The sequence below is a fragment of the Papio anubis genome, chromosome 14 (assembly GCF_008728515.1).
Source record: "Papio anubis isolate 15944 chromosome 14, Panubis1.0, whole genome shotgun sequence".
In the NCBI taxonomy this organism is placed as follows: domain Eukaryota; kingdom Metazoa; phylum Chordata; class Mammalia; order Primates; family Cercopithecidae; genus Papio; species Papio anubis.
In genome coordinates this window covers 46,694,231-46,711,774 of record NC_044989.1, presented here as the reverse complement: position 1 = coordinate 46,711,774, position 17,544 = coordinate 46,694,231, and the positions used below count along the sequence as shown (strand labels likewise).

At 41.6% G+C, this 17,544-nt stretch overlaps 1 long non-coding RNA gene across 2 annotated transcripts; it reads right to left on the bottom strand.

Annotated features, from left to right (window-relative positions):
• Positions 1-4,247: 4,247 nt before the first annotated feature.
• Positions 4,248-16,899, bottom strand: LOC103876918. 2 transcript variants are annotated; one of them, XR_001894081.3, is made up of 3 exons: positions 16,812-16,899; positions 4,736-5,441; positions 4,248-4,550 (listed from the first exon to the last, which is right to left on the bottom strand). It is a non-coding gene; the product is annotated as an uncharacterized LOC103876918 (long non-coding RNA). The 2 variants fall into 2 exon arrangements; XR_002516876.2 differs by lacking the exons at positions 4,248-4,550; positions 4,736-5,441 and adding an exon at positions 7,141-9,626.
• Positions 16,900-17,544: the final 645 nt, after the last annotated feature.

Genomic DNA, 17,544 nt, shown 5'->3' with positions numbered 1-17,544 from the left:
CAAGTTCATGTAGAAAATTTATGAAGATAGAACACATTCTGGGCCATAAAACAAGTCTCAATATATTTAGGTGGATTCAAGTCCTACAAAGTATGTTCTCTGACCACAATGGAATTAAGTTAAAAATCCATAAAGAGATCTGGAAAATCTTCAAAAATATATATATATTTGGAAACTATATAATACACTTTTAAATAATACATAGGTCAAAGAAAAAATATATTAGAAAGTACTTAAAACAGAAAATGATAATATAGGATTTGCTTTGCAGCTAAAGCTGTACTTAGGGGAAAATTTACAGCAGGAAAGATGCCTGTATTAGAAAAGATCTCCAATCATGACTTCAGCTTTCACCTTAAAAAAGCAGAATAAAAGGCCGGGCGCGGTGGCTCACGCCTGTAATCCCAGCACTTTGGGAGGCCGAGGCGGGCGGATCACAAGGTCAGGAGATCGAGACCACGGTGAAACCTCGTCTCTACTAAAAATACAAAAAATTAGCCGGGCGCGGTTGTGGGCGCCTGTAGTCCCAGCTACTCGGGAGGCTGAGGCAGGAGAATGCCGGGAACCCGGGAGGCGGAGCTTGCAGTGAGCTGAGATCCGGCCACTGCACTCCAGCCTGGGCGACAGAGCGAGACTCCGTCTCAAAAAAAAAAAAAAAAAAAAAAAAAAGCAGAATAAAAAGAGCAAATAAAACCCAAAAATGTGAGAAGAATGGAAATTATAAAGATCACAGTGAAAATTTGTGGGAAAAAAATACATAGAACCAATAAATAGAAAAAATCAAAAGCTGGTTGTGAGAGGTCAAGAAAAATGATAAACCTCTTGCCAAACTTAAAACATAATCAGTATCAGGTATGAGAGAGGTGATATCACTATTAAGGGGATAATAAGGGATATTATAAACAAATTTATGTCAGTAAATTTGGCAATTTAGAAGAATGCGACAAACTTGTTGAAAGATACATACCACCGAATATTAAGTAGACTGAATTTGAATATTAAGTAGACCTGAAGAAATTGGAATTACATTTTTTTTTAATAGACAAGGTCTTGCTCTGTCACCCAGGCTTGAGTGCAATGGCACAATCATAGCTCACCGTAGCCATGAATTCCTGGGCACAAGCGATCCTCCCACATAGCTGGGACTACTAGCGCATGCCACCATGCCTGGTGAAGTTTCGTCTTTTTTTTGTAGGGATGGTGTCTTGCTATGTTGCCTAGGCTGACCTTGAACTTCTGGCCTCAAGCAATCCTTCCACCTTAGCCTTCCAAAGTGCTGGAATTACAGTCATGAGCCATCATGATGGCCTTGATTTACATTTTTAACAGTATGCAGATTTTCTTTGGGCTGTCTTTCCTCCCAGTTTTTCAAATGAGTGTGTACCTTCATGTTTGTGTATTCACATGCAGAAAACTTCAGACATATTTTTCTGCAACTGAATTAGCTTTCAAGTTTCTGAAGAAAACTTCTTTTCAGGAATGCTAAGTTCTTGAGGGGAAAAGTTGTCCTTTCAGGCTGAGGTGCAGAGAGGAGGTTTCCAAGGAATGAGTGTCCATCTGGAGATATTCAAGCCTGACTCTCTGGATTTCCTTTGTTTAGAAATACGTGCTTCCCAGGTATTTGCAAAGATGGGAGTGGGCTGCTGTGAGTGCCCGCATTGTGGGGGGCCCTTCAAGGCACATGACAAGGGTGGAGCCAAAGTCACCTGAGTGACTGGGAGGCCCCACGCTTCCCTGGGTCTCCATCCCCACTTCTGCACCCAGGAAGGGGTTCAGAGCTGAGGGATGAGCCTCTAGTGTAATGCACATGGGGCAGTTTCCCCCAGAATCTTGAACAACTTGAATTTAGGACATCTTAGTCTGTCCCACTTTAATTAGGGGAAAATCAACTTAAGGGTCTCCTCAGTTCTATATGGTCATTTGTTGGAATGTGGAGGGAGGCTGGGATGAGTTCTTACCTCTTTTGCTCAGAAATATGTAAGCAAGAAAACATGGCCATGGTTGGAGGAAGAGGCCCGAAAGGAGACTCAAGGGGTCATTGGCTATTAAAGCAGCAGGAGACCTGGAGACACTGGGATGAGCTGGGGAGACATGAGAGTGGCCTTCAGGAAGTGTGTGCCTCTGGGATTATGTGGGCTCAACTGGCAGTAGGTGCCCAGGAGCTGTGGGTAACTGGAGGGCAGAGGCAGAGCCAACATGTGCTATATAATATTTTCAACTTTCAACATTCCTCTGTGGTTAGAGGACTTGTACTATATTTCAGATATGCATAGAAGATCTGGCAGAGGGGACTATGCCTACCAGCCACATTTCAGAAGCCAGTAATTGGAAGACACTGCAAATTACTTGAATTGGGTGTTCCATGTGAGTTCAGGGATGACATTCCTATTAGACTATTCAGGGCTTTCGGAGTGTTTGGTAATGTCTCTGTTCCAGTTTCATTCCACAAGTCCCTGGTGAGTACCTGCTATGTGCCCCTATCCAGTGCCTGTTTCTCTGGTCCTTGACCCAGGCCCTCCCAAAAGGAGCTTTCAGTTTAGTAAAGGGGAGACAGCAAGGCTAATTAGAGACAAATCAGAGACTTAGGGCTGCTGCTCAGAGAGTGACCCACAGGAAGCAGACATGTGCAGAGGCAGAACCAGTGTGGGTGGGAGTTTGGGGAAGGACCAATCTTAGGCTGAGTAGAGCTGGGACAGGTATCAGAGGGCCAGTATTAGTCTGGATGGTCTATTAGGCCAACACGAGGTGGCTTTTTTCATATAACAAAATGTTCAACAACTCTAGTAAAATTGATACGATGTATAAACCAGGTGAATTAAAGTTAATGTTTAAGGTTTAGGATTTAAGGGACTAGAAAGGCCTTTGTGGCTCCATCTGGAAAAAGCTTTTGGGAACACCAAACAGGTGGCATCGGGCCTGCGGGGGATGCGCACAGCCTGGGGCCCCTGCACGTGTATTTCTAGGCACTGTTTTCTCCAGGGAGGTCGGGGAGAGGGAGGTATGCCCTGGCCTTGATCTGCAATATTGAGGTCATTGGTAAAAGTTCTTTAGGTTTCCTTAAAGGTGTTACCAACAGTCATATTGTGGGGTGAGTTAGGGGGACAATAACTTAGGAACACTGTTGAGGAGGAGTGCTGTCTTGAAGGCCGCCTATGGCCATGTGCCTGCTTGTTAGAATCGTGGACACCAGAAGACAGGGATGGGGTCTAGGGAGCTTGACTCTAACTGGAACTCAGCTGGGCACATGGCAATTGGGAGTCCCATTCCAGGCGCAGAACTGGGGTGCAGGGTCTGCTGGATGTGAAGGTCTGAATAGGAAACAGAACACTAGCTATATCCCAAAGGAAGCCTAAGCTCACAGCACTGCGAGAGTGGGGGTGCGGTGCACCAGTATTTTTTGGTGAATGCTAATGTTGGTTTAAGTACCTGGGCTGGCATGCCCCTTCCTGTTATGGGAAGGGTTTAGATCCTTTCTTGGCTAAGAAAATGAAGCAGTAGGCTGACTGTCATTTTATTATGAAGTTTCTCCCATGTATGTAACCTTCAGAGTGAACAGGCTGTGGCAACTTCAAATAAAAATCAGATGAACCAAACCATCCCCAGTTTACACATGAGTGTGTTCTGGGGGAAGGAAACCAGCTTCTAAAAGGTAATGCTGGCCAAAAAAAAAAAAAAAACAAAAAACAAAACCAAAAAGCAAAAAACGTAATGCAGAAGTAATCAAATATTTGTTTAAATTATTACTTGCTATGCAAACAATTTTAAGAATTTAATGGAAATTTAAAATAGATGTCTGTGGGGAGAAAGGGAAGGTGTCCTTCAAATAAGTTTCCCCTAATATTGTTTTAACTATTTGTCTTTAAAATGTTTTTCCTTTTATGTATTTGTACACATGTATGCATATCTTATGGGGTCACAACCCTATAATATGCATAGTTCTCTTTCCATTTTCACCTTGGCATTTTTATATAGTAGCTTCATGGATTGATTATCTACTTATTTATTTGAGACAGAGTCTTGCTCTGTCACCCAGGCTGGAGTGCAGTGGCGCAATCTCAGCTCACTGTAGCCTTGACCTCCTAAGCTCAAGTGCTTCACCTACCTCAGCCTCCCACATAGCTGGGACTACAGGTGCATGCCACCAGGCCTGGCTAATTATTTATTTTTTTGTAGAGATGGAGTCTTGCTATGTTGCCCAGGCTGGTCTCAAATGTCTGGGCTCAAGCAATCCTCCCACGTCAGCCTCCCGAAATGCTAGGATTAGAAATGTGAGCCACCACATCAGGCTGGATTTTATTGTTTTAACTGCAAGTTGACAATGGTATAATTTTATGGGGAATAAGATGATGTTATGATTTATGAATACAATGTGGAATAATTAAACTAGTCAGCATATCCAGCACCTCAATGCTTAATATATTTTGTGGTGAAAACATAAGAAGCTTCATGGATTTTTAAATGAGCCTTGTTCACAGTTGCATAATGTGTGAGCAGTTCAGAGTTGGATAAAATACTCCTCTTCGGAGAGCTAGGTTGTTTCTGTTCATTTCCTATTAGAAACAGTATTTTCATGTTAAATTTAATGATTTCTTGAAGAGAAATGTTGTGGGTACAAATTAGGGAACAATGTAAGGAAGAAAAGCCAGGATTTAAGGGACTCAGAAAGTGGGCAAAGAAACTTGAAACCGTTAAAACGGGCCACTGTGAGTTGTTCCCCACCTCCTGGATGTCTCACCTGAGGTCACGTGTGCTTCTGGAGGCTTTGAAGATGGTTCTGCGTCACTTTCACTGCCCTGTGTTAGGTCCACTCAGATGCTATGGAAAGGTGACTGTGTTTTACTCTTCTCTGTATAGTAAGAGGAGGGTGGGCTCCTCTCTATAATACTCTGATCAGAAAAATCCAAAGTTGCACTTTTCACTTTGCAAAGCCAGTAATGGGCTTCACAGAACTTTGGAATAATGATCATGTCATGCCTGAAGTGGTTTATTCCTGATCACACTGGTGGGACTTCCGCTTGGGAGAGGAGACAGAAACTACGGGAACTTTAAACCAAAGGTTTTGATGTCCCTGCTCCCTTGAAGATCCATGGAAAAGCAGTAACATACAGTCACACATCACGGGATTCAGTTTACAATAACTTAGGCAAGTTGCAACAAAACAAAGTAAAATGACCAACATTTGCCAAGTTTCACAGTCCACTCTGAGGTGGAATCCTAGAATCTTGGCCTTGGAAAGGATACTTCGATCCCTTGTCCTGCTGACTGTATACTTTCTGAGGTCTCCTGGCAGATGGGCATGGAGCCTGTTGACCTAGAACCTTTCCTGAGACAGGGAGGTCACTGCCCCATGAGCTACGTTGGTTGCTCTAATTGTGGGCAAGTTTTTCTAGTGGCAGTGTCATCTGCTGTTCTGGAGATTCCTCTGGTGGCCCTCCTTCTGCCTGTGGAGTAACACCAAACATACTGATTTTTCTCTGCCCATGCTTCAGCTGCTTATAGCCGAGGCTGGGCTTCTCCCAAGCCTGTTCCTGCCTAGCCTGAACATCTTATTTTCTAATTTATTTCTCATTAGACAAAATTCTCAAACCTTTGCCATTCTGGCTAGTCTTCTCTGGACGAAGTCTGGTTTGTCAATGTCTGGCTTAAAGTGTGGTGCTCATAATGATGTTTCTGGGGTTAGAACTTGAGAAATTCCACTTAAGCTTGGGAGAGTGAAAATAACAGAAAAAAAAAAAAAATAGACCTACTGATTCAACCCAAATTTATCCATTGCCTTCTGAATGATGGGGCCAGCTGCTTCTCTGGGTTATTGGGGTGGGGTGGGAGGAGGATAATAGAGCCCCAGAAGAGTTGGGCTTGACTTGCCTTTTCCTAGCAAAGAAAATAGCGTCTCTTTTACTTGCAGTCCTAGAATACCCGGCAAGATTCTTAGAGATCACACATCTATCAACTTTCTGACGTCACAACCTGCCCAAGATCACAGAGAGATTTAATGACAGGGTCCTAAGTTGGAGTCCAGATCTGTATGGTTGTTTCTATCAATTTCTGCTGCTCCCCTCTTCTGCCTGCTCTGTCTCTCCCTCTGCATTTCCCCTGAAACCCCTACTCCTAAGTCCCTTTTACTATTCTTACCTGAAAGCTTCCTTTTGAAAACACAAGCACCAAAGTCATAAGATACCTTGGCACCTTTTTTTTTTTTTTTTCTCATGAGAATCTTTTACACTGTGGTTTGTGAAGGAAGCTGACTTTAACAATCTAGGTGATATGGTGGTTATAAAGAAAGAACAGTGGCCGTTAAGATAATACGTGTCTAAATATGTCAGGAGGTGCAAGAGCTATCTTGTCCCACTGGGGCTACAGGAAATGTATTCACCAAAATGTGCAGGTCATAGATAGGTTAAAGAGATAGCACAGTACAGTACAGGGGTCAAACCAGCCACAGTGTGATTTCTACAATGTGATCTAAGATTACTGGAACAGAAATGCCCATCTTTAGAAAATACCTTAGTGTTCATATGGGCACTCATAGAAAATTCATTTAAACAAAATTTCTGCAACATCAAGGACTATCTTTAATTTTATACTCTGGTCTACATACTGCCTCTAGACTATTTCTTAGGTATTCGAATTTGTTCTTTTGTTTCTGTATGCTTTCATTCACTCACTCATTTAATAACTATTTTTGAGTGCCTCCATTATGACAGTGACTCTCTTCCCTGCCTCCTCTTTCTGAATTCTCTGAATCCTTTAAGATTTGGCTGGAGTCTCAAATCTTTTGGGATGCCTTTGTTGTTCATTCCAGCCCACAGACTTCTTCCTCTGCTCTTTACACTTCCTGTACTCTTCATCTCCTTTGGATATTTAATGCTTTCATGTGTAGACTTTGCCAACTGGCCTTAACCAATTGGATAAACAAACTGAACATCTCTTTAGCCATTTGCAGCCAACCAAGTTCATGTGCATTTTCTGATTTCATCCCCACAGCATTCAGGTTAGTATTATCATTCTCATTGCAAAAGTAAGAAAGCTGAGAGCTCAGAGCTTAAGAGACTTGCTTGTCACACAACTGAAGGTAATGATGCAAGACTCAAAACTCAGATTGCTTCACCTGACTCTCAATCTTCTGCTTTTTCTCTTTCCCCACACTATACTTGTCTAAACTTCCTTTTATTCTCTATTGGGTTTTACACATTATTGGCACTCGACTACATTCTCATCAATTGAATTGCTCTGAAACTTTCTGCTTTAGTTTGAAGGCTATTGAAGGGCAAATTCACTTGGAAATCATCAAGGAAATATGGAAACGTCAGATTGTATTATGGCCATTTTTGTTTCTAGTGTTATCTTAGTTGCTTGGGCTGAGCCTTCCAGAAGACAAGGAAGAAGATAAAATCAATACATTGCCATTATAAAGCAGCTTACTACTACACAACTTCAGCTATCATGTCATGTCCCCCTCGTATACCCAGAAGAGAAATCAATATTTGGGGTGACTGAGGAGTGGGGAGAGTGCAATCAAATTGCCCTAAACACAACAGATAGATCCCTGACATCTAGCACAATTCTGTCCATTCTACCCAGGTGCCTCAGCATCCACATCAACTCAGCTCAAGGTTGCTATTTAAATTGGGAGTTTGGCTTTGTTTACTTGTTGGTTTGTTTTTCATTTTTTTAATGTGGGCTCTGGCAGGTCTCTACACCAGCATGAGCTTAAGGAATTATTAGTTCCACACACTATCCTATACTCGGTGCCATATTGATCTATTTACATTACATCTGTGAATAAAGCAGTTTCATTTCTTCCCTTCCTATTTGTATACCCTTTATTTCCTTATCTTATTACAGTAGGTAGGACTTCCAGTACGATGTTGAAAAACAGTGATGAGATTGAACATCCTTGCCTTATTCCTGATCTTAGGAGAAAACATCCAGTGTCTCACTATTAAATATGATATTAGCTGTAGGTTCTTTGAGGATGTTCTTCATGAAGTTGATGATGTTTCCCTCTATTTCTAATTTGCTGAGAGTTTTATCATGAATGGGTGTTGGATTTTGTCAACTGCTTTTTTTTTTTTTTTTAATCAATTGATATCATCATATGACTTTTTTTTTCTTTCGCTTATTGATGCCTTGGATTACACTGATTTTTCAAATGTTGAACCAGCCTTGCATACCTGGGATAAATTCCACTTGGTTATGGTGTATAATTCTTTTTATATATCATTGGATTCTATTTGTTAATATTTTATTAAAGATTCAGATTGATCTACTTAAGCCACAGCCATGAACAAACCACTCTCTTGTTCTAAAGTCTCAGTGGTTTCCAATGCAATCAACTAAAATCCAGATTTTTTAGTCATTCAAAGTCCTCGATAGCCTGGCTTCAATTTACCTTTCAGTGCTTCCCTTCCACTACATTCTGTGAAGTACCTTTATTTCTCTAAACTTTTTCTATAGTTTCTCACCTTCCTGTGTTTGAATACCCCTATTCCCTTCATCTGCTACTAGGTATAACTTTCCATTTTTTTCTACCCCAATTTTCTAAAAGCTTATTTCTCTTCAATATCTAGCTTAAATAATAATAATTCTCCCACACTGGTAACTGTGTCTTTTCTTTTGTCTCTGTCTTCTGAAACATACTATCTCATATATGAGGCACTTAATGGGCATTTTCTGAAATGAAAGGAACCTGGAATTTAACTTTGGCCTTGTTGATCAGAATATGACTCCAGTCTTTGCTTTTTTATTTTAGATATTGAGATCATCTAGTCCAGTTTTTCAATCAGAGTAGTGATCCTATCTATAATATCTCAGACAGAAAGATGTTTCTGTGATGGTATTCACTACTTCAAGATCCATACTGTTGCTGGACTTTGTTAGGTAGTTTATGTGATATATTTGGAAGTCATTGACCCACCTATGACTTCCATCATTGATACAGTGGTCACTGGAGGAATGAAATGTTTATAGGGAGGCAGCCTATAGAGTAGAAAGAGTTTAGGTTTTGTCACCGTTCAGTCTTTGGATCAAAGTTTACTCCGCTACTTACTAGCTGTATTGTCTTAGATGAGTCAATGCATTTGCCAGAGCCTCCATTTCTCCATCTTAAAAATGGGGATAATACCTTTCTAGGAGAGTTAGAATGAATGACAAAATGTATGCATGAAACAATTATGTAGAGCTTCAGGTACAGCTCCTGGAATAAAGAAAGTGTTTGACAAATGGTAGCAACTATTGTTAAGCTCCTTTAGTGTATGCAGTACTCTATTATGTGTCATGGGGGAATTTATAAACTAATTTATAAGACTAATCCTTCCCACTTAAGGACCTTAAGGCTAATTTGAATTTTGTCCCAGATTTGTTGCTTGAGATGAATAAGAGGAGAAATGTTCCTTCACTTGCCTATGGGATGAGTCCAGGTTGGCAGGTGAAGGTTGTAACTTCCAATGGAGGCAATGTCACAGTTTCTTGGGATCAGAGCTGGTCTTCTAGAGTTGACTGATATATGACCAGTTCAGCTGAAGTTTCCAGTGGTGGGTTGGGAAGGCCAGACTGTTACTGTGATGTTCGTGTGGGAAGGAAAAAGGGAAACAGACCCTCAGGGTTCAATGAGCAAGCTGAGTGAGCTATAGACAGTGGGGCAAAAAGGAAAAAAACAAATGAGAATTCCTTAGAACTTTCTTTTCACATCATCAGAAGACTTTGTGGGGATGAGTAACTATTTTCAATGATAACAATTCATAGTGATATCCAAACCTTTTAAAAATATCAGTACAGTCTTCCCCCTTCTCTCTCACAATAGCACTCTCATTTTATGACTTATGAAGGTAATCATGTGTAGCTCATTTTGGTTAGGCCATACAATATTTTTTAGCTGTGAACTGGTATTAGGATTCGAATGTCCTGGGTGCTTTATTAAATGTTTTGTGGTCTTAGTGGGCAATTGGTAATAGCTACTTTGAACATTTTCTAGGCTAACATGCTAGAGGGTGATCTCTATGACATACAGCATTTGGAACTTTGCCACAGGTTGGAATAGATGCATAACTAGCTCCTGTGGGAATCATCGCTGCTCTTGTTGGCCCCCTTCTTGGTGGAGGTTCAGTGAATTTTCATGCTGGTTCCAATCCTGATTAGACTCCTTAAACTGGCAAAAGAGGACATTAGCCCCCACCCTCTACTTGGCTTATGGCCAAAGCATATCCAGTCTTCCTTTGACAAGAACAATACATTGTGTGAATCTCCAGTTTTTGCCTGATAGTGTAACTTCAAACTCTGCAGCTCTATTCTTATCAGAAGCTCATTTTTTAAAAAAGAAATAATTATTCATAGAAGATTGCTTGAAGGATAAGCCGTTCATTTCTTTTTCCATATGCTACATGCTATCCTTGGGTCAAGAGGTACCATCAGATGGTGGCAGACTGGACTGAATTGCCTAGGTCTTTCAAATAGTTCATTTGATTAACGGAATTTTGGGAACTTTGACGTTTGTTGTTAGTCTACACTGAGGAACTGAAACCTGCTATTGTATTCACTGAGGGTCATTACGGAAGGTGGAAGGCATTCCAACCTTCTACATTGGGGTGGGGGAAAATTCTCCCTGGTTTCAATAACAGGAAAACTTGGCATCTGCTGTTATCTTTTAGAAACCAGAAAACTTGTAATCAATATTACCCTCTGTGGATTTGCCACAGGAAGCACGCTGTAACATTTGTGGTCCGCCCTCTCCTTAGTATTGTGTCTTATGCCTTGTTTTATCTCTTTTGCCCACTTTATTTTTCCTTTGGCCTAATTTTCTCATTGAAACAAAACTATAATTGAACTTCAAGGAGATCTGCAGCTGCCATGAATTCCTTTATGAACAAGTTAGGGCAAGGCAGAATTTTTAAGAGCCTACTGTCCCTTGGTGAAGGTCAGCACAGTTTATGGGAAATTCCAGAGGAGAGAGCAAAGAGGGGAATATTTGCCTAAGAGAACAAAGGTCAGTATCTGTTTGCATCTCAGCTCTGCAAAACCCTCTTCTAACCCTTACTGGTCACATGCAATATGCTCAAACCACGAAGTTTGGTTTTTTAAGGAAATTACAGAGGTGTTCCAGAAATGGAAATTCTGTACTTAGTCTCCAGAAATCCAGTCAGACTTTGTGGGTGATTGGGGTCAGAAAGCCAAACACGCCCTCTGTCAAGACTCCACAGCCCAGTTAGCTGTACATCTGGGGGAACTAGCAGCTGCTCTGAGCACCCCTCTCCCCTTGCATGGCAGTCTCATGCATCTCCGGCTCAGCTCACATGTGCAGGTCTCCAATTGATTAACTTTATTTCATCCACCAAAAAGACAGGTGGGCCTTCGGTCTTGATAGATTTCTGACAAAGAGGTAGAGGTTCTTGGGATGACTCTCAGAAGTCATGGCATCCTCAAGCCAAGAATATCTTTGGCTGTGGCCTCTCCCCTTGCCTTCCCCGACTCCCCCGCCCTCTGTGCTCTGTGCTCAGCCTACAGTGACCTCCCCTCTTTTTGAACGTTCAAGTGGTATATGCGTCCTTCAATGCTCAGTTCCAGTCCTTTCAGTTCTCTCTACCCCTCTAACAGTTACCCTCTATAGCTAGAATTTCTGCAGCCTTTGGTCTGGAGCATGCTTAGCCCTTAAATTCTGCTATCCCTGTGACTAGGACATTTTATTTGTGGTTCCTCTCCAACTAGATTTTAATCTTCTAAATAGGAACATACATATCCTAGCCTTGGTCTTTTATTTTTCACAGACGCTAACATGATTCTAAGCAGCAATAGTTACTAAAAGTCTCCTTCTCTTCCTCTTCTTCATCATCTTTCTCCTTTCCCTCTTTCTTGCCCCCTCCTCCTGTTGCTCTACACTATCATCTTCCTATTCCTCCTGCTTTTCCTTATTAGCTGTATGTGGGACTCGGTATTAATCAGCTTTGCTGTGGTGACAAGTAACCCTCATACTTCAGTGGCTCAACAAACAGATTTGTTTCTGTTTCATGAATACGCTAGATTAGCTGGGGCCCTGTTCTGTGTCTTCTCATCTGGGACCTAGCTGAAGGAGAAGCCCAGATTCAAGACAAGTGATGACCAAGGGAAATTGTAAGAGAACTGGAAAAAACTTGCATTGTCCCTCATGCTTTTCTCTGTCATTTCCATTTACGTCGTATTGGCTCCACTGAGTCTCGTGGCTGAGTCTGACATGGGCAGGGAAGTATACCCTACTTACAGGAACATACTCAAGTCACTTGGTCATAAGCATCTTGCAATCATCTCTCAAGAAAGGGAGCCAAGAGTTGGGAACAATGGAAACATTTACTACAGACGATTTCTAGTTGCCTGGCTCTGCTTGGTGCATTACATGAGGCAATGAATGTTCAGTTCCAGGTACAGAAATTTTATGACACATTTTAGGTCTATTCTAGTCCCATTTGAGCCCTATTTTGTAATGAGGAAATGGAAACTTAGATAATTTAGGCAGCTTTTGAATGAATGTTTGCATTTCTTTCAGCTTTTCTTGTTGACTGCAAATGCCCAGGTCCCACCATCATTTCTCTTCTCAAACTAGTGCTCCCTCCCAGTACCACTCTTACAGTTTTCCACTGTGATCCTATAGAAAAAGAGCCCTCAGTAGGTCTTAGATGATTATTTATTAACTCTGAGATGAAGAGAGTTATATCATAAAAAAACTCTGGGCAGTGGCTCACAGCTTTAATTCCAGCACTTTGGGAGGCCAACAAATTCTAGAAATGCAGGGTCTCAGAATTTTACCTCCCATGTATCTTTTACCAGGAATGTACTGGAGCATGTGCTCCATCAAAACATTTGTGTCTCCTCTGTTCCCAGTGAGAAAGCAGTATGCAATAGAGGATGAGGGCCACACTCGGAGAACGAATGTAGTGGGTAGTCTGAGAGTGAAAGAGAGCAAAGGCACAGGGCATACCAAGCAGCAGATAGCACTGTTTCTGCTCTCGGGTCCATATGACTTGATGTCAGACATTTTCCCCCCAGTCACATGAACCAATATGTCTTTTCTTGTGTAAGCTAGTTCCAGTTTGATCTGTGTTCCTTGCACCAGAAGGAGTCTTGACCAACATAATGGATATGACAGTTGCATGGCTTTCTAAAAATACCACTTTTGATCTGGATATGTTCACATAACTTTTGCAAAACAAACAAAATTCCTTCTTTCCTTTCAGAGAATCAATTGAGCACAAAAATGTGCTGTGTACAATGTTTCATCTGGCTAACAACGACGACAATGGATATCTATAGCAAGTTGTATTTCAATTTTTTTTCCAAATTTTGCTGAGAGTAAAAAATAACATCATTAAATAAAACTTTTCAAAGAATAAGACTTATCTCTACTTCCATCAATGTATATTTTTGCAGTTTCCTGTGTTTTCATCTGCTGTTTCTTCATGTGCAAGATAAGGTTTTCCATGGTTGTAATCATGGTGTGCCCCAAATTTGGAACTCTACTTTTTCTCTATTAAATCATAAAATCTTCATTCATCATATTTAATGTCTGTATAATAGGGTTTTTCAATCTCAGCATTATTGACATTTGGGGAGACTGTCCTATACACTGCAGTATCCTTGGTCACTCCTCATCAAGTGCCAATAGAACTCACCCTCCCCCCAGGCTGGGACAACCAAAAATGTTTTCAGACATTGTCAAATGTCTCTTGCGGGGCCAAGTTTTGGTCTGTAAGTGTTAGTAGTGTGATATTCAGTGAGCCTGTGTTATTGTAAGTGTATATTAGTATATATTCACGGAGAAGCATTACTGTATAGTACTCCTTTGACACCATAGTTTTTTTTTTTTTTTAAAACAAGTCCCCAATTTAAATTACTTCGAATTTATTGCTTTTACAAATGATGCAGAACTAAAAGTTCTAGGTATACACCTTTTTATAATTCAAAATTGCTGTCTTGAGAATAAATTCAATATGATCAAGAGGTAGAAACACTTTTGTAGATTTTGATACTCATTACTAATTTGCTTTTCAAAAGAATCCCACCAATCTTGGTATCAGGAACAATGAAAGAATGTAATAGTTTTCCTGCCATCTTGCCAGTGCATCATCTAATATGTTGCAATTTCAGCATCATGTGGTGAAAGGAATCTAGAATTTGAAGTCAAACTGGCCTGGATCAAAACCCCACATAAGCACTGATAGCAAATTGGCCTCAGGTAGTTACTTTATCTCTCAGCTCTGATGTTTGTAAGAGTGTTTGAACATCTCTACCTTGCAAGGTGGTTGTTCTTTAAAACAACTGTTATTAACTGTCATTATGCATTGCTGTCCTGGATATTCAAAATACCTCTGCCCGTAAGGCAGGCAGTGGAAAATATAATTTCTGTTTTACAAAGGCCGGAGAGGGGAAGGAATTTATCAGAGTCACACAGGAGACCTGGGCTTCCACAGAGCCTGGAGGTTTATTGCGCCAGAGAGGCTGTTTCATTCTAGCCATCTGTATGTGCCTCTACCAGGTGCCTGCCCTGCTGCAGGCTGTGGGAGTTGCCAGAGGAAGGGGTGGCAGAGATGACTGTCTGATGCGTGAAATTACAGGAGCTCCGTGTCTGGTACTGCTAAAGATTCCCAGATTCTAGGGATTCTTCTCTGTCCTTCACTCCCAGGACAGCCCTATGCCTGACATATGTCCTGATTCCCTTTACTCTCCCCAGTCGGCTCCTAACTGGTACCTTGCTTCTGCTGTCACCCTCCATGGTGCAGTTCGGTACCTCCATGGTACTGTTTAAGGCCTCAGCCTTAAACAGTAAATTAGATTATGTCACACCTCTCCTTGACCCCTATAATGCCTTCCCATTGCACTTAGAATAAATACTAGCTACATAACCAGGGTCAGTAACTTACCCCAGTGGCTCTCAACCTTATGCTTTAGAGTCACCTGGAATTTTTTTTTTTTTTTTTTTTTTTTTACAGATTTTTAAAAATAACTTCACTTTTTAAAAGCTAATGTGTGCATTATAGGAAACTGAAAACCACTAGAAGCAAAGAACAAAGTCATCCACAATCACAAGCAATTTAGTTTCACATGTCCTTCTAAGTCCTATTTGTGTAGATACAACATCCAATTTTATGGACTTGAGATCATATGTTATGTATCATGCCTTTTCACACATCATGAATATTTACCAATTCAAAATCTTAAAGCTATATGAGTATTCTGATAACCAGCAACACATTACACCAACTCCATCTGCTAGAAAAAATATAATCCTCCCTTTCTTAGGACTAAAATTTCATAGAAGGCCCAAATGATAACATGCCTCTAGACAAAAGCATTAGCAGAGTTCTGATTAAAACACTGTATTTTCTTAATGCTCAATTTAAAATGAAACATAAAGCAGCAGAATACACTATGTATAATGTTTCTAAGATAATTTATATCTATACCATTAAAATATTAGCAAGAAGGTATGTTTCCATCGAATTACTTACTGTATTCCTATAGTACAGCCAAAAGAGTTGCACATATATCAATGGCTAGTGTCAAAATGTAAACATGGACACATTTGCATACATCTCTCCCTTTATACTTCATTCTGCCCCTCTGCTGCCAACCTAATGAACAAGTTCTGACATACACTGCTCAGACGTGGTTTAACGATTCCATGTCCAAGATGCATCTTTTCTATCAATTATAACAAAAAAAATTAATAAATTGCCTAATTCACTAGCTCTACTTTTTAACATACATTGTCACCCCAGGACTTTCATAAAGCTCAGATGTTGCAAAACAATAAGACTTGTCCACAACAAACACAGGCACTTTACTGAAAATGCTCATATAGATCTACGGTTATGATTTTAAACCATCTTCTAGATATGGAGATACTAGCAAAGAGACCTTTCCTTCATCCTTCCTCTTCTCCCTCTACTCCCTCTCCCACCATCCCAATGACTAAGTATACTACTGTGTCTAGCTCCAAGGGGTGGATTACCAAACTCAATCCCAGAAGACAGGACTTCCTATAAACAAACAAAAGGACATTTATAAAGGGATTGTTTTACGTTAGTCAACTTATATACAGTAGTGAGCATTAATAAAATGTACACAAAACCACGGTTAGATTAGAACATGAAAATCTCTTCAGATATGACCAGACTGGCCTAGAACTTCCTTCTCAGGTCTTCTGTTCTATGTCCTTTAACTCACTGAACAAACATGGAAGCTTTGCTTCCAGAGGTGGTCTATCCATTTCAAAGTCACCTCCAGAAGACATTTATTTTTGTAATTTTTTTTTTTTTTTTTTTGATACGGAGTCTTGCTCTGCCACCCAGGCTGGAGTGCAATGGCGCAATCTCCGCTCACTGCAACCTCTACATCCGCCTCCTGGGTTCACGCGATTCTCCTGCCTCAGCCTCCCGAGTAGGTGGGATTACAGACGCCCACTACCACTCCCGGCTAATTTTTGTATTTTTAGTAGAGACGGGGTTTCACCATATTGGTCAGACTGGTTTCCATCTGACCTTGTGATCTGCCCGCCTTGCCTCCCAAAGTGCTGGGATTACAGGCGTGAGCCACCGCGCCCGACCAAAGATTTCTTTTTAAACAAATGAGAATTTACAAGATGTGTGATTTTCTCACTGTCATTCGTCGGCAACCTCTTCACATCTAGAAAGCCTAGATGTGGAAAATGTTTTCTTTTAAAAGGTTGGAGGGAAGTTGAGAGCAACTTTTTCATGTTATATACACACAAGCTTTCTATAAACGGTCAATAAACCTTCCCAAAGGGTGGTGGGCATGTCCAGCAGGCCAGCTGTGCCCTGTCATCCTACCATTTCTCTTGCGACATAGAGGTCTGGTAGAACGATCACCAACCCGCGATGGCCACTCATCCTTCTACTCACCCTCCTCCAGGACTTGGCTCACCTTCTGTGCCGTTAACGCCTCTGTCGGTTGTCCTCAGGACTCAGTAGGTCTCGTTCAACTGGGACTGAGCGGTCACTGCAGGTCTACCCTCTACGTGGCTCTGTGGCCTAAGGAGGCCTCCGTAGACCCGCCCCTCCACACCCTAGCGACCTCCCTGTCGCTGCCATGCTTCCGGCCAGCCACGGCAGCTGCCACTCAAAGGCTCTGCATCCGGACGGCTTGGCAGGGGTCTCCTCTGGAGATCCAGCAGTCGGCGGGGTCGTCTGGGAGAGGCTGCCGCCACCATCAGGTCACAGAGGTAGGTTGAGGAATATGATCGATGCTCCTTCAAGGCCTGGGTGTGGCCAGTGGGAGCCACAGCAAGGGCTCTGGGTTGTCTGCAGGGTGGGGACCCCAGTCTGTCCCGGGGCTCCCCCAACTCACTCGTTGGCCCAGGGTTGGAGGGCCCCAGGGTAGCTAGCCGCGGAGCTCAGCGTCTCACTGTGATCTCTGCCCGAACTCTGGAAGGCTTTTAAGAAATACCGATACCTGGACTTCCTACAGACTAATTAAACCAGGCATGTTGGTTTGTCCAGACTTTGTTAGCTCTTTGAGCCATTTTAGCATCCAGGGGTTCTTGGGGGTATTTGCCAAGACTGG